The sequence below is a fragment of the Coenobita brevimanus genome, chromosome 90 (genome assembly GCF_032717465.1).
Source record: "Coenobita brevimanus isolate Jiangsu-jjx chromosome 90, ASM3271746v2, whole genome shotgun sequence".
NCBI classification, from domain to species: Eukaryota; Metazoa; Arthropoda; class Malacostraca; order Decapoda; family Coenobitidae; genus Coenobita; species Coenobita brevimanus.
In genome coordinates this window covers 4,651,959-4,676,685 of record NC_137043.1, presented here as the reverse complement: position 1 = coordinate 4,676,685, position 24,727 = coordinate 4,651,959, and the positions used below count along the sequence as shown (strand labels likewise).

The 24,727-nt window shown below is 42.2% G+C and overlaps 1 pseudogene; it reads right to left on the bottom strand.

Annotated features, from left to right (window-relative positions):
• Positions 1 to 18,293, bottom strand: part of LOC145411554 (lazarillo protein-like) — a 44,170-nt pseudogene extending 25,877 nt beyond the window's left edge.
• Between the last annotated feature and the right edge of the window lie 6,434 nt (positions 18,294 to 24,727).

Below are 24,727 nucleotides of genomic sequence, written 5' to 3'. Positions count from 1 at the left end.
ATCTATACATTTATCTATCGGCATTTTTTTCTTATCTATTTATACAGTATATACGCTGAGAACATCTTTCTATCTATTAATCTATTTTTATAAGCTGTTTAACTATACCTACTTCTCTATCTATCTCTCTGTGTATTTCTGTGTGTATTTATCAATCTAACTATATATATGAGTACTGAAACTATAATCACCGCGCCTCACCTCCATTCAGTACAGCACCTTCTTCTGTGGGTCCCTCCTACAGGTAAAGTACAGTCAGTCGCTCTCGTGAGGCCAGTCAGCTCAGACGTGCCTGAGACCTGTGGTAGTGTTGTGCTAGTGTGCTTTAGTGATCTGTGATAGTGGTTGTGTTAGTGTGTTGTAGTGATCAGCGATAGTGCTGTGCTAGTGATCCGTGAGAGTGTGTGTTGTGGTGACCCGTAGTGACCCGTGATAGTGTGTGCTACCTTGTGTGAACTAGTGTGTAATGGCTTCCTCGGCAGAGAGCTTTGTCCCCACTGCAGGTACTGAAAAGGACTACCTTGAATTAAAGGAGGAACTTCTCGAACTGAAGCTGGAGGTACAAATTCTCAGGCAGGAGAAGGCACAGATGAGGGAATTGTTGGAGGAGATGTTGGCGGAGAAAGAGAGAAAGGCTGAAGGTTGGACACTAGTTAACAAGGGTGCAACGAAGTTCACTCGTAAAAAGCAAACGGAAATTAAGACAACTAATACATTCGACGCACTACGGGACGAATGTGAAGGGATGACAGAGAGGGAAGTAGAGGAGAAGGACGGTGAGAGAACTTCCAGTACAGGTAAGTATAAACAGAACAAGAAAGGTAAGAAAAATGTTGTTGTTCTTGGAGACTCCCAGGTGAGATATCTGAACAGAGCCATGTATACTCCACTCGCTAAACATGTGTGTCTTCCAGGGGCCAGGGTGGCTAATGTGGTAGATAAAATTTCAAATATCGTAAAGGAAAGTGGTGACAAACACACTGTGTGCCTCAGTGTAGGAGGCAATGATATTAGTAGCCGTAAGAGTGAGGTACTATGGCAAAGGTAAAAACTGATGTTAGAAAAGGTTAGGGAGAGGGGAGGAACCCCTGTAGTGCTTGGTGTTTAACCAAGGTGGCGGGTTAGAAGGGAATGGTTGAGCAGGGCAATAGGGTTTAATTGCCGCCTTGAAAGGTAATGCACAGATAATGCAATACCTTTCATAGACAGCTGGGACCGGTTTTATGGACGAAGTGCCTTGTATAGTTGGGATGGGACTCATCTTAGCAGGCAAGGAGTTACTGTTTTAGCTGGAATGATGGATAGGGAGTTGGAGGGATTTTTTCGAGATTGAGAAGTAGGTGTACAGGAAGATGCAGCAACTACACTCAGAAATCATTATTACCATGTTTGGATAGATGCATCGATACTTGCAAAATTAAGAACGAAAGTTCAACCAATAGTGTAGATACATCCACTCAGGCACCTCAAATTGAGCAGGCGATGATAGATGATAGAACAAGCGATGATAGAAGGGCGATAAGCGATAGTACAAAAAATTGTTATATTAGTAAAGTAAAGAGTTTCCCAGTTAGTAATAAAATAAATAACAGTAAATGCCAAGGTAAAGGCATAACTACTCGTAGTAATCTAAAAGTGTACTACACAAACAGCCGGAGTTTACGTAATAAAATGGATGAACTGAGGGCTTTAATTTGTACAGAGAAAATAGACATTGCCGTTATTAGTGAAACTTGGATGAATACAAACACTCGAGAATTTTTAGCAGACTATCAGATAAAAGGCTATAATATTTTTGTGTCAAACCGTCAGGGAAGAAAGGGGGGAGGGGTAGCTATTTATGTAAAGGATTAATTAAACTGTTACCATAAAGCAGACATTAAAGTAAATAGAGACACAGAAAGTGTCTGGGTTGAAATTAGTAACAATAGGGAGAAATTAGTCTTAGGAGCAATTTACAGATCTCCAAAATTAAGTAGAGCTGATAGTAAATACCTCTGGGAGGAAATTAGGAAAGCATCACAATCCAGCTTAGTAATAATTGTTGGGGACCTTAATCTGCCAAGGATAGATTGGAGAAATCAGACAGGAGATGCAGAGTCAGAGGAATTTCTAGAGGTGGTACAGGATAATTTCCTTTATCAGTATATCGGGGAGCCCACCAGAGGTAATAATATACTAGATTTGGTTTTAGCTAATAAAGAAAATATCATTAGCGATATAGAGGTTGGTGGACGACTTGGTAATAGCTATCATGAAGAAATTAAGTTCAAATTTATTTGGGATGTCTGTTCCACTGAAAATACCTCCACCGTTCCTAATTTTCGTCTAGGATATTTCGATGGCTTAAGAGCTTATTTTCGAACGGTATTCCACAGGGAGATTAGCTATTTGAGGGAATGTCAGGTCAGTGGGGATACCCAGGTCATAGGTCAGGCGCAGGAAGCACGTGGCGATGTCCGTCAGGTGTCTGTGAGGGGGGAGGTGGTAGATAGGAATGTAGTCCAGGTGACGGAAATTAACTCAGCTCCAGTACCAAACAGACGTTCGACCAGTGAGAACTATAACGAGTTAATAAATATAATACACGGAGGCCAAGATAGATATATTCCTTCAAAACCATTTAGAAGTAACAATTCAGAACCAAGATGGTTAAACAACAGATTAAAATCTCTCATAGGCCAAAGGAAAGGAATATATAGAAAAATAAAACGTGGAGAGGAACACTTACGTAACCGGTACACGATTTTAAATAGAGAAGTAAAGAGGGAGATAAGAAAAACAAAGAGAAGTTATGAAATTAAGGTTGCAAGTGAATCAAAAGTAAACCCCAAGGGTTTTTATCAAATGTACCGAACGAAAAATAAAGACAGGATAGGACCACTCAAAACAGAATCAGGTGACATTACCAGTGAAGATAAAGAAATGTGCTCCATCCTAAATAATTATTTCATATCAGTATTCACCAAGGAAAATCTAAGCCTGGTCCCTCAAGCAGCAAATATTTACCAGGAGAATACGGAAAATATTCTTAGTAAAATAACCATTAGTAAGGAGGACGTATTGAAAGAAATTAATAAGTTAAAACCTCAAAAATCGCCAGGTCCGGACGATATATATGCAAAAATTATAAAAGAAACCAAACAAGAATTATGTCAGCCACTTTTAACGTTATTTAATGACTCTAAGTTCAGGAGAAGTTCCAGAGGCGTGGAAAACCGCAAACGTAGTGCCCATCTTTAAAAAGGGTGATAAATCAGCTGCGTCGAATTATCGTCCGATAAGTCTAACGTCAATAGTAGGAAAAATGTTAGAGTCAATTTTGGCAAATAGGATTAGAGAACACTTAGAAAGATTTAATCTTATAAACGAAAGTCAGCACGGATTTAGGCAAGGACGATCCTGCCTCACAAATTTGTTGTCATTCTACTCGGAGGTCTATGAGGCAGTAGATAGCGATAAAGCTTACGATGTTTTTTATCTGGACTTTAGTAAAGCTTTTGATAGAGTCCCACACGAAAGGTTAGTTAGAAAGGTTCGAGCACACGGTATAGACGGCGATATCTTAAAATGGATAGAATCCTGGCTGAAAGGACGTAAGCAGAGAGTATTAATAAATGGAACTAAGTCGGACTGGGGATTAGTAACTAGCGGCGTACCACAGGGTTCAGTACTCGGTCCCTTATTATTTATCATATATATAAATGATCTAGACTTAGGAGTCAAAAGCAGAATCAGCAAATTTGCCGACGATACAAAAATAGGGCGTATCATTAACTCGACTGACGATTGCCATTACTTACAAAAAGACCTCGATACATTGTCCAAATGGTCTAAAACTTGGCAAATGGAATTTAACGTTGAAAAATGTAAAGTACCTAACGTAGGCAAGACCATTGGAGATACTAAATACAGCTTAGATAACAAAGAAATTAACAAATCGGAATGCGAGAGAGATCTAGGAGTTATGATTAGTAACGACCTTAAACCTAGGCAACAGTGCATTAATGCGAGAAATAAAGCAAATAGGGTCCTAGGATTTATTTCGAGAAGCGTGAGCAATAGATCATCTAAAGTAATACTGAAACTTTATCTAGCATTAGTAAGGTCACATTTAGACTACGCAGTACAATTTTGGTTTCCTTACTATAGAATGGATATTAATTTGTTAGAAACTGTACAGAGAAGAATGACTAAAATGATACATGACGTCCGGAACCTGTCATATGAAGACAGACTGAAAAGACTAAGTCTGCATTCGCTAGAGAGGCGTAGAGTAAGGGGAGACTTAATTGAGATGTTTAAGTGGACGAATGGTATAAATAAAGAAGATATTAGCAAGGTACTTAAAGTGAGCACACAGGATAGAACTAGAAATAATGGTTTCAAACTAGAAAAATTCCGTTTCAGAAAGGAAATCGGTAGAAATTGGTTTGGTAATAGAGTAGTAGACGAATGGAATAAGCTACCTAGTAAAGTATTTGCTGCCTCTTCCATTGAGAGTTTCAAGCATAGGCTAGATAAGCATATGACAAATAAGGGGTGGATATAGAATAAAGAATATCTGATAACCAATAATAATTCAAAAAAAAATTCTTTTCAGGTTACACTATGATAGTCTCTATTCTCCTTTCACACTTTCCTGTAAAATGTCCACGCCAGTTTTTCTATACGGCGTGGTGTTCTTTCAGACTTTTTCCTGCCGGCTTCGGCTGGAAGGTTTGGAGGGCGGGGGAGAGCCTTCTTCTTTGCTATCCTTATCTCATTCTAGTAGTTCAGTTACTCTTCTAGGAGCTGCCTAGCATGGGCCAACCGGCCTACTGCAGTTATCCTCTCTTCTTTTGTTCTTATGTTCTTATGTTCATACACCGCGTAGGGAACGGCGCACCCCTTGTCAGTACACAGGGCCACGCCAGGGTAAGACTAGGGATCTCCTCACGCCGAAATGCAGGGGAGGGTGAGGCCTGGCTCCACCTCACGCAGTTCCTCCACACTTAGGACCATCGCCTTGCCATTATCGAAAGTGTCATACCTAAAGTGACGTAATCTCACCTGTACGAAATAGCGCCACTCTCGCCGATTTCCCGCACGGTAGTTTCTCTGTTGTCGAAAAAGATGTTATTGTTCCGGTATATGTAATATGTTTGTACACAGGGAGCCACGGTGACGAGGTGGTGCCGTGTCTTGCTCGCGAACTGCATGCACAAACGGGAGCAATCAGCAAGGTACTTAAAGTGAGCATACAGGTTAGAACTGGAAATAATGGTTGCAAACTAGAAAACTTCCGTTTCAGTAAGGAAATAGGTAGAAATTGGTTTGGTAACAGAGTAGTAGACGAATGGAATAAGCTACCTAGTAAAGTAGTTGCTGCCCCTTCTATTGAGAGTTTCAAGCATAGGCTAGATAAGCATATGACTAATAAGGGGTGGATATAGAAAAAAAAGAAGAAAATCTTATAACCAATACTAATTCATAATTTTTCTTTTTCAGGTTACACTGTGATAGTCTCTATTCTCCTATCACACTTTCCTGTAAAATGTCCACGCCAGTTTTTCTATACTGTGTGATATCCTTTCTGACTTTTTCCTGCCGGCTTCGACTGGAGGGTTTGGAGGGCGGGGGAGAGCCTTCTTCTTTGCTATCCTTATCTCATTCTAGTAGTTCAGTTACTCTTCTAGGAGCTGCCTAGCATGCGGCAACCGGCCCACTGCAGTTATCCTCTCCTCTTATGTTCTTATTTAATATTCTCCGTCTTCTTCTTCTCTTCTTCCTATCTGTCTATCTATAGCCAGACGCCTTAATCCCGTAAGAGGAGGCAACAAATAAATCGCCTCCATATCGCCCTGTCCCCTGCCATTTCGCTTCCATCCCCCAAAATTACACCCATTCTCTCCCTTATACCTCTCCACTTCATCAGTCGATCTCATCCTCGGTCTCCCTTTCCCTCTTCCTGCTGGCTAATATTCTTAAGCTGAGAAAGGCTTGGCATGTTTCTCTGGCCATTGATACGAAAGTTTTTATCAAATGTACCGTACGAAAAATAAATATAAGATAGAACCACTCAGAACAGAATCAGGTGACATTACTAGTGAAGATAAAGAAATGTGCTGCTCCATCCTAAATAATTATTTCATATCAGTATTTACCAAAGAAAATCTAAGCCTGGTCCCTCAAGCAGCAAATATTTACCATAAGCATACGGAAAATATTCTTAGTAAAATAACCATTAGTAAGGAGGACGTATTGAAAGAAATTAATAAGTTAAAACCTAACCCGGGGGACAGACAATCCGTTATCGTAATCCATTCTCTTTTTCACAGCTTTTATTGTATTTTCTGTTATATTTTGCATATTTGCCCATTGTCTTCCCAGTTCCACTATCCAGCAAACCTCTCTTCACTGCCCCCTGACTAAAATTGAAATGCTACCTCTTTTATTTTACCACCACGGCATACATGGCCGTCAGGCCCCGTGACATGTGTTTGAGTGTGGATTAGGGAAGTCATATCCCGAGGGAGGGCTGGGCCGGGTGCTAATTGTTTCGTCATTTCCACCCACCACCACCTTCCCTCGATCTTGATCTCTCCGGTCACAATTGTTTTTGCTAAGTGACAAGAGTTACAGTAAGGTTAATTTAGCAAATACCCTCTCGAACTGAAGCCGCCCAAAACCCGCCAGTTAAGATATCAATTAGCCCAAAAACCGCCTAACCGCCAATGTTAAAGTTATCCCGCCAGCCTCAATTTGATACCGCCCAATTTGGCGGAAAATCCGCCATCTGGCAACTCTGGTGCCAGGTCGTTGGGTGATGTTGGGTGCCCAATCCATCCCGAAAACGCGCCCAAAAAGCGCAGACCGCAAAATCACACACACACACACACACACACACACACACACACACACACACACACACACACACACACACACACACACACACACACACACACACACACACACACACACACACACACACACACACACACACACACACACACACACACACACACACACACACACACACACACACACACACACACACACACACACACACACACACACACACACACACACACACACACACACACACACACACACACACACACACACACACACACACACACACACACACACACACACACACACACACACACACACACACACACACACACACACACACACACACACACACACACACACACACACACACACACACACACACACACACACACACACACACACACACACACACACACACACACACACACACACACACACACACACACACACACACACACACACACACACACACACACACACACACACACACACACACACACACACACACACACACACACACACACACACACACACACACACACACACACACACACACACACACACACACACACACACACACACACACACACACACACACACACACACACACACACACACACACACACACACACACACACACACACACACACACACACACACACACACACACACACACACACACACACACACACACACACACACACACACACACACACACACACACACACACACACACACACACACACACACACACACACACACACACACACACACACACACACACACACACACACACACACACACACACACACACACACACACACACACACACACACACACACACACACACACACACACACACACACACACACACACACACACACACACACACACACACACACACACACACACACACACACACACACACACACACACACACACACACACACACACACACACACACACACACACACACACACACACACACACACACACACACACACACACACACACACACACCTCCTCCATCAGTCTTGGGAGTGGTGAGAGCCAGTTATTCTCATTCTTCTCTATTAATAACCCGTGGAGGTGTGTGTGTGTTGGTAGTATTAGTAGTAGTAGTATAGTAGGTGGCGGTCGGAAAGTCGGAACAAAGAGTAGCGGGGTCAAGTGAGAGAGGGTCAGACGGCCGCGCGTGTTTATTATTTACAAGGATGTCGCAGTTTTTCTCCGGGGAGGGGTAGGGGGATAACAGGATGAGTGGAGACAATGGACTTTGATCTGGATTAAGGAGCGAGAGAGAGAGAGAGAGAGAGAGAGAGAGAAGGATAATACAGAAGGTATGGAGTGGTAGATGAGGCAAAGGGAGAGCTTTGCGTCGTCAGTAATTAGGGGGGCAGGGCTGGGTTGGGCAGGCTTGGTAAAGGGTGTGAGGGCTTCAGACAAAGAGGCAGATGTAGGGGAGGAACAGGGTGGTCATTATGACTCTGGTGCTAACAGTACTGCACATCAGTGATGGACATAGCACTGTAGTAGCAACATGTAGGGATGGATATAAGTTCGTTTGAAAACACAAAGAAAAATGATAGAAATGATACATGATACTCGGAACTTTTTATATGAAAACAGACTCAGAAGACTAAATTTGTTCTCTCTGTCTCTCTCTCTCTCTCTGTCCTGGGGGGAGATGTGCGTCACCCTGGGAAATTTTCTTTCATTTATGAGTGACTTATAAACTTATGCTTTCATTTCTTTATTTTTCATTATATCTAATTATTTTTAAAAATATTTATTATTGGGGGCTGGGTGAGATGCCATGCTAGTGTGCTTTAGTGATCTGTGATAGTGGTTGTGTGAATTTGTGCGTAATGGCTTCCTCGGCAGAGAGCTGTGTCCCCACTGCGGGTATTGAAAAGGACTACCCTGAATTAAAAGAGGAACTTCTCGAACTGAAGCGGGAGGTACAAATTCTCAGGCAGGAGAAGGCACAAATGAGGGAATTGTTGGAGGAGATGGAGGAGAAAGAGAAAAAGGCTGATGGTTGGACACTGTCTGTCTCAGGAAAAACGAATGTAGAATATCGTCTATTTTACTCCAAAGTCACTGTCAAAGGCCGAAGGCATCTGATTTAACGACCTGTGGGAATACAGGCTGGCCAGGGACAAGGCCTGAGGGCAAGAGGCACACACACACACACACACACACACACACACACACACACACACACACACACACACACACACACACAATGAATGGGTATAAGTGACCCGCCATGCTCACAGGTAAATATGAACTGTGGTTCCTGTTTTTGAATGCAACTTTTTTTTTTCTTGTCTCCCTCCTCCCTCCCCCATCTACCCTCTCTCTCTCTCTCTCTCTCTCTCTCTCTCTCTCTCTCTCTCTCTCTCTCTCTCTCTCTCTCTCTCTCGTGTGTGTGTGTGTGTGTGTGTGTGTGTGTGTGTGTGTGTGTGTGTGCAATCATTATCATGACTAATGGTATGCTTTGTAGTGGAATGTAAAGATGAGGAGAAATATTGTGGAATCTATGGCGAAAATTGTGGCAGAAGGGTGTAGACATGTATGAAGGTGAACGTTAATTGGCCCACAGGGAATTAATGACAGTTCCACATGCAGACGTCTCGAGGGGACTTCTTGTAGTTGTTCTCTATAAATATATTCCAATGTTTTATTTATTTTATAATACTTATATCACAGTTAAGTTATACTTTGCATTGACATTATTATTCACTACTACAGAACCTTGAGAGAGAGAGAGAGAGGGATGGAGGGGGAGAGAGAGAGAGAGAGAGAGAGAGAGAGAGAGAGAGGCTGGTCATTCCCAGGGGACAGGTGGCCACTCCTCACCTCTCTCTCTCTCTCTAGCATCACAAGAAATGCAGTGAGGAAAGTGACACCAGAAAACTGGCAAAAATGTGTGGGGCATACGAGAAAGCTAGAACAGGAATATATCAGAAATGACATTGAGCGCAATCACATGGTCGAAGAATTCGTCATTAACGTGGCGAATGATTCCACCAGTGAAGAAGAAGGTTTAGATGAGGGAGACATGAATATCGAGTGATAGAGAGAGAGAGAGAGAGAGAGAGAGAGAGAGAGAGAGAGAGAGAGAGAGAGAGAGAGAGAGAGAGAGAGAGATTGTATTTTCAATGTAAATTTTAGAATATAATGAATATTTATAAAGGAAATGCTACTGTTGATCCTTCGATCAGTAATACTATTGTAAATCACTTTATGTTTTTTCATAAAGAATAGTAATAAAACAATGAAATAAAATAAGATAATTTTTCTTCATCTTTCATGTCTTCCCAACCCCTCCCCACATTCCGACCCGGGCCACTCCCATCCTACATGCCTCCTCATATGGACCGATATAAGGACACTGACAGATAAGTAGAGGCTACACATTGTTTTATTATTTAAGCGTCGTGTGTGTGTGTGTGTGTGTGTGTGTGTGTGTGTGTGTGTAGAGGAAAGAAAACGGAAGAGGGAAGGAGGAAGGTCCAGAATCCCGAGGGGACCTCTTAATCCTTCACACGGTCACTCGTGTTCCGATTTTGGCAAAGGCTTTGTAAAATTCTCTCCTTCATGTTTCCTGAGAAAGGGTATAGTTAACAAGGGTGCAACGAAGTTCACTCTTAAAAAGCAAAAGGAAGTTAAGACATCTAATGCATTCGACGCACTACGGGATTAATGTGAAGGGAAGGCAGAGAGGGAAGTAGAGGAGAAGGAAGGTGAGAGAACTTCCAGTACAGGTAAGTATAATCAGAACAAGAAAGGTAAGAAAAATGTTGTTGTTCTTGGAGACTCCCAGGTGAGATATCTGAACAGAGCCATGTATACTCCACTCGCTAAACATGTGTGTCTTCCAGGGGCCAGGGTGGCTAATGTGGTAGATAAAATTTCAAATATCGTAAAGGAAAGTGGTGACAAACCCACTGTGTGCCTCAGTGTAGGAGGCAATGATATTAGTAGCCGTAAGAGTGAGGTACTATGGCAAAGGTAAAAACTGATGTTAGAAAAGGTTAGGGAGAGGGGAGGAACCCCTGTAGTGCTTGGTGTTTTACCCAGGTGGCGGGTTAGAAGGGAATGGTTGAGCAGGGCAATAGGGTTTAATTGCCGCCTTGAAAGGTATTGCACAGATAATGCAATACCTTTCATAGACAGCTGGGACCGGTTTTATGGACGAAGTGCCTTGTATAGTTGGGATGGGACTCATCTTAGCAGGCAAGGACTTACTGTTTTAGCTGGAATGATAGATAGGGAGTTGGAGGGATTTTTTCGAGATTGAGAAGTAGGTGTACAGGAAGATGCAGCAACTACAGTCAGAAATCATTATTACCATGTTTGGATAGATGCATCGATACTTGCAAAATTAAGAACGAAAGTTCAACCAATAGTGTAGATACATCCACTCAGGCACCTCAAATTGAGCAGGCGATGATAGATGATAGAACAAGCGATGATAGAAGGGCGATAAGCGATAGTACAAAAAATTGTTATATTAGTAAAGTAAAGAGTTTCCCAGTTAGTAATAAAATAAATAACAGTAAATGCCAAGGTAAAGGCATAACTACTCGTAATAATCTGAAAGTGTACTACACAAACAGCCGGAGTTTACGTAATAAAATGGATGAACTGAGGGCTTTAATTTGTACAGAGAAAATAGACATTGCCGTTATTAGTGAAACTTGGATGAATACAAACACTCGAGAATTTTTAGCAGAATATCAGATAAGAGGCTATAATATTTTTGTGTCAAACCGTCAGGGAAGAAAGGGGGGAGGGGTAGCTATTTATGTAAAGGATTAATTAAACTGTTACCATAAAGCAGACATTAAAGTAAATAGGGACACAGAAAGTGTCTGGGTTGAAATTAGTAACAATAGGGAGAAATTAGTCTTAGGAGCAATTTACAGATCTCCAAAATTAAGTAGAGCTGATAGTAAATACCTCTGGGAGGAAATTAGGAAAGCATCACAATCCAGCTTAGTAATAATTGTTGGGGACCTTAATCTGCCAAGGATAGATTGGAGAAATCAGACAGGAGATGCAAAGTCAGAGGAATTTCTAGAGGTGGTACAGGATAATTTCCTTTATCAGTATATCGGGGAGCCCACCAGAGGTAATAATATACTAGATTTGGTTTTAGCTAATAAAGAAAATGTCATTAGCGATATAGAGGTTGGTGGACGACTTGGTAATAGCTATCATGAAGAAATTAAGTTCAAATTTATTTGGGATGTCTGTTCCACTGAAAATACCTCCACCGTTCCTAATTTTCGTCTAGGATATTTCGATGGCTTAAGAGCTTATTATCGAACGGTATTCCACAGGGAGACTAGCTATTTGAGGGAATGTCAGGTCAGTGGGGATACCCAGGTCATAGGTCAGGCGCAGGAAGCACGTGGGGATGTCCGTCAGGTGTCTGTGAGGGGGGAGGTGGTAGATAGGAATGTAGTCCAGGTCACGGAAATTAACTCAGCTCCAGTACCAAACAGACGTTCGACCAGTGCGAACTATAACGAGTTAATAAATATAATACACGGAGGCCAAGATAGATATATTCCTTCAAAACCATTTAGAACTAACAATTCAGAACCAAGATGGTTAAACAACAGATTAAAATCTCTCATAGGCCAAAGGAAAGGAATATATAGAAAAATAAAACGTGGAGAGGAACACTTACGTAACTGGTACACAATTTTAAATAGAGAAGTAAAGAGGGAGATAAGAAAAACAAAGAGAAGTTATGAAATTAAGGTTGCAAGTGAATCAAAAGTAAACCCCAAGGGTTTTTATCAAATGTACCGAACGAAAAATAAAGATAGGATAGGACCACTCAGAACAGAATCAGGTGACATTACCAGTGAAGATAAAGAAATGTGCTCCATCCTAAATAATTATTTCATATCACTATTCACCAAGGAAAATCTAAGCCTGGTCCCTCAAGCAGCAAATATTTACCATGAGAATACGGAAAATATTCTTAGTAAAATAACCATTAGTAAGGAGGACGTATTGAAAGAAATTAATAAGTTAAAACCTCAAAAATCGCCAGGTCCGGACGATATATATGCAAAAATTATAAAGGAAACCAAAGAAGAATTATGTCAGCCACTTTTAACGTTATTTAATGACTCTTTAAGTTCAGGAGAAGTTCCAGAGGCGTGGAAAACCGCAAACGTAGTGCCCATCTTTAAAAAGGGTGATAAATCAGCTGCGTCGAATTATCGTCCGATAAGTCTAACGTCAATAGTAGGAAAAAATGTTAGAGTCAATTTTGGCAAATAAGATTAGAGAACACTTAGAAAGATTTAATCTTATAAACGAAAGTCAGCACGGATTCAGGCAAGGACGATCCTGCCTCACAAATTTGTTGTCATTCTACTCGGAGGTCTATGAGGCAGTAGATAGCGATAAAGCTTACGATGTTATTTATCTGGACTTTAGTAAAGCTTTTAATAAGGTCCCACACGAAAGGTTAGTTAGAAAGGTTCGAGCACACGGTATAGACGGCGATATCTTAAAATGGATAGAATCCTGGCTGAAAGGACGAAAGCAGAAAGTATTAATAAATGGAACTAAGTCGGACTGGGGATTAGTAACTAGCGGCGTACCACAGGGTTCAGTACTCGGTCCCTTATTATTTATCATATATATAAATGATCTAGACTTAGGAGTCAATAGCAGAATCAGCAAATTTGCCGACGATACAAAAATAGGGCGTATCATTAACTCGACTGACGATTGCCATTACTTACAAAAAGACCTCGATACATTGTCCAAATGGTCTAAAACTTGGCAAATGGAATTTAACGTTGAAAAATGTAAAGTACCTAACGTAGGCAAGACCATTGGAGATACTAAATACAGCTTAGATAACAAAGAAATTAACGAATCGGAATGCGAGAGAGATCTAGGAGTTATGATTAGTAACGACCTTAAACCTAGGCAACAGTGCATTAATGCGAGAAATAAAGCAAATAGGGTCCTAGGATTTATTTCGAGAAGCGTGAGCAATAGATCATCTAAAGTAATACTGAAACTTTATCTCGCATTAGTAAGGCCACATTTAGACTACGCAGTACGATTTTGGTGTCCTTACTATAGAATGGATATTAATTCGTTAGAAAATGTACAGAGAAGAATGACAAAAATGATACATGACGTTCGGAACCTGTCATATGAAGACAGACTGAAAAGACTAAGTCAGCATTCGCTAGAGAGGCGTAGAGTAAGGGGAGACTTAACTGAGATGTTTAAGTGGATGAATGGTATAAATAAGGGAGATATTAGCAAGGTACTTAAAGTGAGCATACAGGATAGAACTAGAAATAATGGTTTCAAACTAGAAAAATTCCGTTTCAGTAAGGAAATCGGTAGAAATTGGTTTGGTAATACAGTAGTAGTCGAATGGAATAAGCTACCTAGTAAAATAGTTGCTGCCTCTTCCACTGAGAGTTTCAAGCATAGGCTAGATAAGCATATGACATATAAGGGGTGGATATAGAAAAAAGAAAATCTTATAACCAATACTAATTCATAATTTTTTTCTTTTCAGGTTACACTATGATAGTCTCTATTCTCCTGTCAAACTTTCCTGTAAAATGTCCACGCCAGTTTTTCTATACGGCGTGGTGTTCTCTCTGACTTTTTCCTGCCGGCTTCGGCTGGAGGGTTTGGAGGGCGGGGGAGAGCCTTCTTCTTTGCTATCCTTATCTCATTCTAGTAGTTCAGTTACTCTTCCAGGAGCTGCCTAGTATGGGCCAACCGGCCTACTGCAGTTATCGTCTCTTCTTATGTTCTTAAGTCAAGGACACAAAGGAAAGTGAACCAAGTCGCTCTGGCCGGGTTAGACTGGGTCGGTGTGAGTGTTGCCGCTCAGGGAGGTTTAATATATTATTTTTTTTACTACGAAATTGGCATACTTTTACTTATATTCCTGCACATTATCAAATAATCATAATTGTGACATTATTATCCACCCAAGAAATATGGTACAGGCCAATAACAGTGACTACTTTTTTTTTTTTTTTTAGTAACACTGGAAACTATTTATGCCACGTTTCTGTATTGCCGTATAAATATTTTATGCATAATAAGTTTACTGTTCTTTCATGTATTATAATACACACGTTAACATTGCATTCGTATGTGTTTATCTTATTTGTGCTGCCTTTTACATATATAACAGCCGTTTCACATCGCGGGTTTGGGAAACATAGCATAACTGGACAGAGGGTCGCACCACACCCTAGCTGCCAGTTTAGATTTGTCAGATCATACTACCACCACCACCACCGTCATCACCACCACTACTACGCCTACCAGCATCACTACTACCACTGCTACTACTACGCTTGCCACATACATACCTCTTCTCGCGGACTAAGACTTCTCCATGCACACTTCTCCAGCATGAGGTACGATTCGTCCTGTCTACCACTCTCCCTCCGAGTTAACCCAAAGGCATATCATTACCATCATTATCATCATCATCACCCTCATCATTATCATCATTACTATCATCACCATCATCATTATCATCACCCTTTTCTTCATCATCATCATAATAACCATCATCATCATCATCATCCCCATTCTCCTCCTCCACATTTTCATCACCATCATCATCATTATCATCATCATCCCCCTTCTCCTCCTCCTCCTTATCATCATCATCATCATCATCATCCTCTTCATCATCATGTTTTTCGCCTAAGGATGAGATGAAGTAGGATGAAGAAAATAATATACGTAAAAAGATGAAAAATAACAATCCAATAAATAAAAATAAATAAAAAATAAATAAATAAATAGATAAATAGGAGTAGACATTTACTTTTCAAAATTTATCTTAGTTTCTCATAAAGAACAAGTTTTCTCTAGTTTCGAATCAGTCTTCAACAAATTTTCTGAATGTATGTATGTATGTATTTATGTTTGTATGTGTATGTACGTATGTATGTGTACTTACGCAGGTGTATATGTATGTATGTGCATGTAAATGCATGTATAGTTATGTGTATGTAAATGCATGTATAGTTATGTGTATGTAAATGCATGTATAGTTATGTGTATGTATGTGCATGTATATGTGTGTGTACGTATGTAGGTGCATGTGTCTGTACGTATGTATTTATATGTGTGTATGTATGTTTCTCAGTAGCCTATGTGTGTGCATTTGTTTATGTGTAGTGCTATGCTTTTATGTGTATGTGCTTAAGTATGTGTATTTATGTAAGCACCGTGTGCCTGTCTGTGTGTATGAGTGAATGTCTATGTAAATATAAACGTATGTGTGTTTGTGTGTATGTACTCTGTGTACTACTATAGATGTATATGTGTTTATTTTTAAGCATGTGTATGTGCATGTTTGTACGTGTGTATGTGAGTTTGTTTGTGTATGTGCATATGTGTATTTGAGTGTATTTAAATGTCTATGTGTGTATCTGCATGTGTGTGTGTATGTGCATATGTGTATGTGTGAATGTGCATGTGTGTATGTGTATGTGCATCTTTGTATGCCAGTCCAGTTCTAAATCTAATCCTAAGCAGTGCCAAAAAAATAAACAAACAACAAAAACAAAAGCAACAACAAAACTAACAAAAGCAACGACAATCATCCTAACTCAGCCAAACAAACAAACAGATGTATCAGCTCTAAATTTATCTATCGTAGCCCAGGTGTGGAGAACCTTTAATTGCCTCACTGGTTGCACGGGTGAGATAAACACAGGTAAAGTAAAAACAGTAAAGTGGATTTACTGAAGGACAAGATCAACAAAAGAGGATGGACGGCAAAAACTCCCCTCTGGGCACACACACACACACACACACACACACACACACACACACACACACACACACACACACACACACACACACACACACACACACACACACACACACACAGTAATGCTTATAAAAAGATGTATCCTGTCTCTCCAAGAATTTGACATCTATGTCCAAAGAGATAAGGGTGGTTTTCGCCTCCCCGATGACGTGGTAGGGGGGGTGGGGGCTTCGGGTCAGAATCCAAACTATTCCTGTTGAGATGAGGTTAGGTTAGGTCAGATTGGGTTGGTTTGGGTAGACTGAGTTTGATTTAGTTAAGTTTGGGTCTTACTTCTCTCCTGCCCTAACAACCCTTCTCTGCTCTCTCCTACCCTAGTCTACCTTAGCCTACCCCTATCCTGCCTTACACTGGCCTACTCAACCCTTGCTTTCCATCCCCTACCCTATCCAATCTTCTCCCCTATCCTTCCCTTAAACACACACATCCCTTCAACCATTACCCTACCGTACCCTGCCATTTCTTCTTTCCTGCCTTCCCTTACCCTTCTCTTCCCATTCCTTCCTTTTTCACATCCTCTCCCTATTTCTCCTTCTCTTCTCTCCCATAGCTTACTATATCCAACTCACTATACGCGTTTCAATGTAACTTGGCCCAGATTTTCGACCTTCAGCTTATTTCAGGTAGCTCGGTGACGGAAGACGGCAATTCTATGACAACACCGAATGGCACTTCTTCGTGACAAGCATAGCATTTTAGTAAAATTCCATTGCAACAACTCAGCATTCAAGATGGAGTGAAGTGAATATTAGTCCAAGTAATCGAATAGCACCCACGTCAATAACTATAAAAAATAAACAAAGCAAGATTAACGAATAGACTCACTAGTATGTCCGATGGGTTTGGGGACACAGGCATACTCGAGTGTCCACGAGTCGTAATCGGTGGCTAATACTTGATAGTGGTCCTCAAAGACAGGCATTCCGGGAATGGTGTAAGTCAGGAAGTTGGGGGGCAGAGTAGGGCCTCTTAGCAGTCACGTCTGCGGTAAGGACTGTGGGGCGGTTCAGGCTGGGAGGATGAGGGTTTGAAGTTATCTTTTTGATTTACACGCACACGCACACGCACACACACGCAAACAAACAAACACACACACACACACACACACACACACACACACACACAAATGAAAATGAGAAAGTTTGGTTCATATATTATTTGGGAGAATTATGTCTGTTTTTGCTTCGCGCGCGCACACACACACACACACACACACACACACACACACTTACCTACTTATACACACCTGCTTACAAAATGTCCCAAAAATCGACCCTGGTAGATATATTGCCCGTTTTGTAGTTCTTGATATACGTCCCACTCCAGCACCGTCCCACCTCTTGGTACCCAACGAAATAACTCTCCTGCTCGAATCATCTTCCCAAGTATTGAAGAAGACGTAGGCAGGTAAGTACTGAAGAAAGCTAAGATGTAGGTAGGTACTGCCATCATCATCATCATCATCACTCACCGTCTCCCAGTCGAAGTCCTTGATAATGGGTGTTATAGGACAGTCGCCCCTGAAGTACACTTCCTCATTCACTCCCATCATCATCATCATCGTCGTCGTCGAGCCCATCTTGACAAATCTACACATGGTGAGAGAAGAAACCAGGACCATTAAACCAGTCTCAGAATAAAACGCAATTGAAAAGGAGTTACGAAGCCTCTTATTTTTACGGTAATTCGGACCGAAGGTTATAAAAAGATAACACAGGGAAGGTTACATAGAGGAATTTATCGACTGTGGTAGTGTGTGGTTACAGGTGGTTTGCGCGCGCGTGCGTGCGTGTGTGTGTGTGTGTGTGTGTGTATGTGTGTGTGTGTGTGTGTGTGTGTGTGTGTGTGTGTGTGTGTGTGTGTGTGTGTGTGTGAGAGAGAGAGAGAGAGAGAGAGAGGGGGGGGGAGGGGACTGGACCATATGTTCAGTAACGGAACAAATTGAGTTACTTCTTTCCACGCTGCTTGTCTACGTAACCACACCACACCTATCCATACCACACTGCACCCCAACCACATCTCCCCCACCACCCCTACACCCACATGCCCATCCACATCCACCCCACCACCCTTTCACCCACACGCCCATCCACATCCACCCCACCACCTCTTCACCCACACACCCATCCATATCCTCCCCACCACCCTCCACCCACACACCCGTCCACACCGCACTCCACCCCATCTACAATACAACCACCTCTCCCCCACCATCAGCCCATCGGTGAAGGTGTGCTGAGGTGAATCATTAACTGGCTTCCGGAAAAGGGGTTGTAATTAACAGGTAAAGTAGTAGTAGTAATCGTAGTAGTAGTACAGTAGTAGTAGTAGTAGTAGTAATCGTATTATTATTATTATTAGTAGTAGTAGTAGTAGTAGTAGTGTTGAAGGACGTTTGTTTAACCGGGCAGGGGAGATTCCCAGTCATATCAGTGCCACCACGTGAAGGCCTCCCTCTCTAGCCCCGGGTGCGAGTATGATGATGATGATGACGATGATGGCCATGATGATGATGATGATGATGATAATGAAAACGAGGCTGAGAGGACACAGAGATGAAAAATGGGAGAAATGGAGTTCCCCCGAGCTAAGCCCTGTATTGGACTATATAGCCCCGCTAGGGTTACAGGATGGACCTACCCCTTCCGGCACGGCAGCCCGGGCGAGGCTCGAACTTGCAATCCCCCGATTACAAGTCCAGCGCGCTACCACTGTGCTACCGCGCCCCCCAGGACACAGAGATGAGAAAGTGATTGAAAGTGAACGAAAGTGAAGGGAAGTGGATGAAAGTGAAGGGAAGTGGATGAAAGTGGATGAAAGTGAATGAAAGTGAAGGGAAGTGGATGAAAGTGAAGGAAAGTGTGTAACAGCAGGCAGGACTCCCCCCACTTTAATCGTTTCGGTTGTATGGTATTCCTCAATTAGTCACTAATATATCAGCTTGGAACCCCACAGCTGATCACCAATTTATATCAGCTGAGTCGTGACCTCACAGTTCCAGGCAAGGTTATAACGTTGCTCCTGGTTAAGTCACCTCCGGGTGACACACTCCAACAAAACGTCTTTTCACACACTGGAGATGGTGGGAATCGGTGTAGTCTCCTGTTGAAGGAATGTAGAGGTAGCGTGTACAGGTGAACTGAAACTGAGCAGATTAAATCTCACTTTATTGGCCACAGAAAGATACAACTGCGACACTAAGAGTGCTCAGAGTTTATACGTCCCTCTCGTTCCAGTGATACGTGCTTTCTGCCCTAGCCGGCCGCCATCCCCTCTGAGTGTGGCGCCGAGTCAGCTAAATCAGAGGTGCTAAACCTCCACAGACAACTGGGATTTAAACATGAATAGAAGCATCATAACTATAGCATGTACGTTATACACCTCTATAAAATAGTATTGATTACATTAAGGTATACCAACACGGTAAATATTTCCCCCAAGACTTGAACATATATACAATTCATATTTCTCTATCGCCTTCCCTTTACTCTAGGATTTTGATTAAAAGAAGATGTCTGATTGCGCATCCTATCCCAAGCCACACTTTACAGTGAAATGGCGTTTGTTTGTTTATCATTCATACTACGTTACACATTGTTAATTATGAATAAACAACTTTATATGTAATATGCAACAATAGTGTGAAACTACAACCAGTCATGAGAAACAATATTGGCACCAGAACATCGCTCGGCCACACCTTTCGACGTCCCCGTCGACATTGTTGTCCTAACTACTGTGTAGCCTAACCAATGTGTAGAGTAGCTAACTATTTAGCCATGTCCACTTGCAATCCGCGAGTACAGACCCGTGGTTTTAGTGGGTTCCTCATTCGGCTTCGTAGATAGTAGCCCCAAACAAAAGCACAGGACAAGACCACAACAAGTAGAAGACCAACGCCAGGACCAAAATAGAAAGGAGAAAGGTATGAAGGGAGATAGGGTAGTACATATGGTTCTAAATCAGTCTTGTTCAGGTGGGTGAGGAACTGTATCTCTTTGAGCACATGAGACAGCCTGTTTACATTCATTCAATGTTCCTACCTTATCTAACTAACATGTGCTGCAAAAAGTGTGTCTGAAGGTTCACTGTGCATGTACACTACCTAGGTGTCATATGATGCTGAAGTTCCCGGGTAGATTCGTACTGCAAGTCCACACGCTCTGCAAGGTTTCTACTCCAGCGACACGACGATCCACCCACCACGCTGCTCCTAGGGTGACTGCCAGTGCCAGTCTTGCGAGGCGGAGGCAACCGCACCGCGTACAGCCACACACCACACCGCACTGCCGCCCGCTCACGGTCGCTCAGTGACTCAGTCGCTCACCCTGCCTCCACGTCTGGAGTTGCTAGATGTGTCCAGACGATTCAACCCTTCACCGCACTGGCCTTGGTACGAGAGCGAGATAATTGCCAGTTCGCGCTTGTAGTTAGAGGTATCTCGCCAGGCAGAGATGGAGAGAGAACGAGTTTTACTCTGATATCTGCTCTACTTACTACACAATTAGTCCCTTTGCACAGGAGAGTAAGATTTTCTGTTTCACCTGCAGGGTCACGAGCGGTTGCACCTTGTCGTATCCCAGCACGGAACACCGAGTGTCGTTGCACCACTGGCACCAAAATAGGTTTCGTCGCACCGCTGGCACCAAAATATGTAGCTGTATCTCTCCAACCCGAAGTTTGCAAGGCTTGGCTAGCTTTTGCATAGCATATGCCTACCTTCGCCAAAGCCTGACTCTCAGTACAGTTAGGATGCTGCTGTGCTATATCTATGAACCTAAATATCCAAGAATCCAACATGTAGCGCCGGTTAAGTCCCAAGGAGAGTTTGTTCAGGTACACCTTCGAACCCAGATTGTATAAAGGTGCTACCTACAGCCCAACTGAGTTTTCAGTTTACTGGGGAAGATGAATACAACTTTCAAACCGGGCCTGCTGCCCATAAGTTTAAGGAAACTTTAAACACTTTTGCAAGCGACTGCTACATGTTGGATGCTTGGATGTTTAGGTTCAAAGATATAGCACAGCAGCATCCTAACTGTACTAAAAGCCAGGCTTTGGCGAAGGCAGGCATATGCTATGTAGAAACTAGCAAAGCCTTGCAAACTTCGGGTTGGAGAGATACAGCTACAAGTGAAGGGAAGTGGATCAAAGTGAATGAAAGTGAATTAAAGTAAAGGAAAGTGGAAGTGACTGAAAGTGAAGGAAAGTGGATGAAAGTAAAGGAAAGTGAATGAAAGGGAAGGAAAGTGAAGTAAAGTGGATGAAAGTGAATGGAAGTGAATGAAAGTGAAGGGATGTGAATGAAAGTGAATGAAAGTGAAGGGAAGTGAATGAAAGTGAAGGAAAGTGGATGAAAGTGACTAAGATGCTCCTGACCTGAATTCCAGGAGGCTTAAGGACAAGGTGATATGAGAGACAGTGATTATGACGATGAAAGTGTTGAATATAATGGTGATAAGGGGAAAGTGACGTTACTATTGAAACGGTGACATCTGCTAAAAAAAAAACAGTAATAACAACAACAACAACAACAACAACAAGAGAGAAATGTGGAAGAGGAACATTGAGGAGTATTATGGATGGAAGTAAGTCGTTGAGAGAGAGAGAGAGAGAGAGAGAGAGAGAGAGAGAGAGAGAGAGAGAGAGAGAGAGAGAATTAGCCAATAAATGCCCGATCTGACCTAAAAATCCGGGATCAGTGATTGGCTCCAGGTGGGATAATCAACCGGAAACGTGCAGGTAATCCAGAAAACACACCTGTCTCACCTGGACCACCTGTAATCAACGAACACCTCTCTTTCTCTCTCTCTCTCTCTCTCTCTCTCTCTCTCTCTCTCTCTCTCTCTCTCACACACACACACACACACACACACACACACACACACACAAATACCTCCTCATTATAACTGTCTACCTCAGTTTCACTTTCCCTCGCCACACACACACACACACACACACACACACACACAACACACAAATACACACACAAACACACACACTCCTCTCTCTCTCTCTCTCTCTCTCTCTCTCTCTCTCTCTCTCTCTCTCTCTCTCTCTCTCTCACGACACCCACCCAAGTATATAACAGTAACGCCACGCTAAGCTAATTATCTCCTATCTCAATCCTTTCTCTTTTTTTTTTTTCTTACTTTTTCCTGCCGGCAATGTTTTTTTTTAATCTTTCTTTTTATCTGTAACTCTTATATATTTTTTTCTGAGTCGTTGGTGGTCACTTTTTATGGTTAATTCTATCGATTTATCCATATCAGTTTCCTCTATCTTTCTGACTACCTATTTATCTATCAACAGTATATCTTTATTTATCTATTCATTTATCTATCAATAGTATATCTTTATCTATCTATACATTTATCTATCGGTATGTATCTCTTTTATCTATTTATACAGTATATACGCTGGGAACATCTTTCTATCTATTAATCTGTTTCTATGAGCTATTGATCTATATACCTCCTTATCTATCTATCTATCTATTTATCAATCTATCTGTCTATTTATCTATCTATTTCTGTATCTATTTATCTATATATATGAGTACTGAAGCTATAATCACCGCGCCTCACCTCCATTCACTACAGCACCTTCTTCTGTGGGTCCCTCCTACAGGTAAAGTACAGTACATACACCGCGTAAGGAACGGCGCCCCCCTTGTAAGTACACAGAGCCACGCCAGGGTAAGACCACGATAAGACTAGGGATCTCCTCACGCCGAATTGCAGGGGAGGGTGAGGCCTGGCTCCACCTCACGCAGTGCCACCACGCGTAGGACCCTCGCCTCTCCATTATCGAAAGTGCAATACCTGAAGTGACGTAATCTCACCTGTACGAAATAGCGTCACTCTCGCCGATTTCCCGCGCGGTAGTTTCGCTGATGTCGGTAAAGATGATATTGTTCAGGTATATGTAATACGTTTGTACACAGGTAGCCACGGTGACGAGATGGTGCCATGTCTTGCTCGCGAACTGAATGCACATACGGGAGCAACGGATCATTTAATATTCTACCCAGGACCCATATACATACAGGGTCTAACCATACCGACCCCAAAACGCGTCGCGTTTGCGCATGACGTCATGGCGAAGACACCAGGTGAGGTCTTCCGAGAAGGGGTTGCCATATAGTGAGAAGTAGACTCAGTTGCTCAGAGGTCACGGCGCCAAACAGGTCACCTCTGTCACCTGCACTTTATTCCATTGTATGTGCCCAGTGAAATAATGCCTACCAATTGTGCATTGTTTGGCTGTAACTCTTTACTGAAGAAAGGTGGGGATATAACTTGCCATATTTTCCCCAAAGATGAAGAGATTAGACATAAGTGGATTCATCTGTGCAAGAGGAAAGACACAATTAATCCGAATACTGCTCGCATCTGCAGCCTTCACTTTGATCAAAGTGCTTATAAAAGAAATCTAAAATATGAACTTCTCAAACTGCCTATTCCAAAAAATCAAATACGACTTGAAGAGCACGCCCTGCCAAAGCTGAATCTGCCATCAGCTTCAATAAATGTTAAGTCCTGTCTCTTTCTCTCTCTGCGTAGGTGCATATACCTGTATATGGTGGGCTTTGCTCTTTATAAGCTGTACAGTATATCGCCCCTCACGGGGTTAGTGCTTGCAGAAATGTGGAAAAGCACGTGGTGCATTGCATTTACCAGCCCAGGTAAAATAAATTGAGGCAACTGGCCACCGCACTAGTATGAGTTGCTGGTATTCATATTTACCCGCCATTATTTTGTTCTACCCACGTACTGTAGGTAACCATTACTGAGTACCCTAGCAAGAAAGCAGTAGTGTTGAAAATTAAGTACGGTATATCGCAGAATGTATTTGTTTACAGCAGGTTCGTAACGAAGTAATTCCATCTGGAAGCGTTTGGCAAGAAGTATGTTATCATCCCCCCCCCTTCCTTCCCTCCCTCCCTCCCTTCCAGGTCGCAAAAAACAACGGTGCCAGGTCGTTGGAAATGATTTATACAGCCACTTTTCG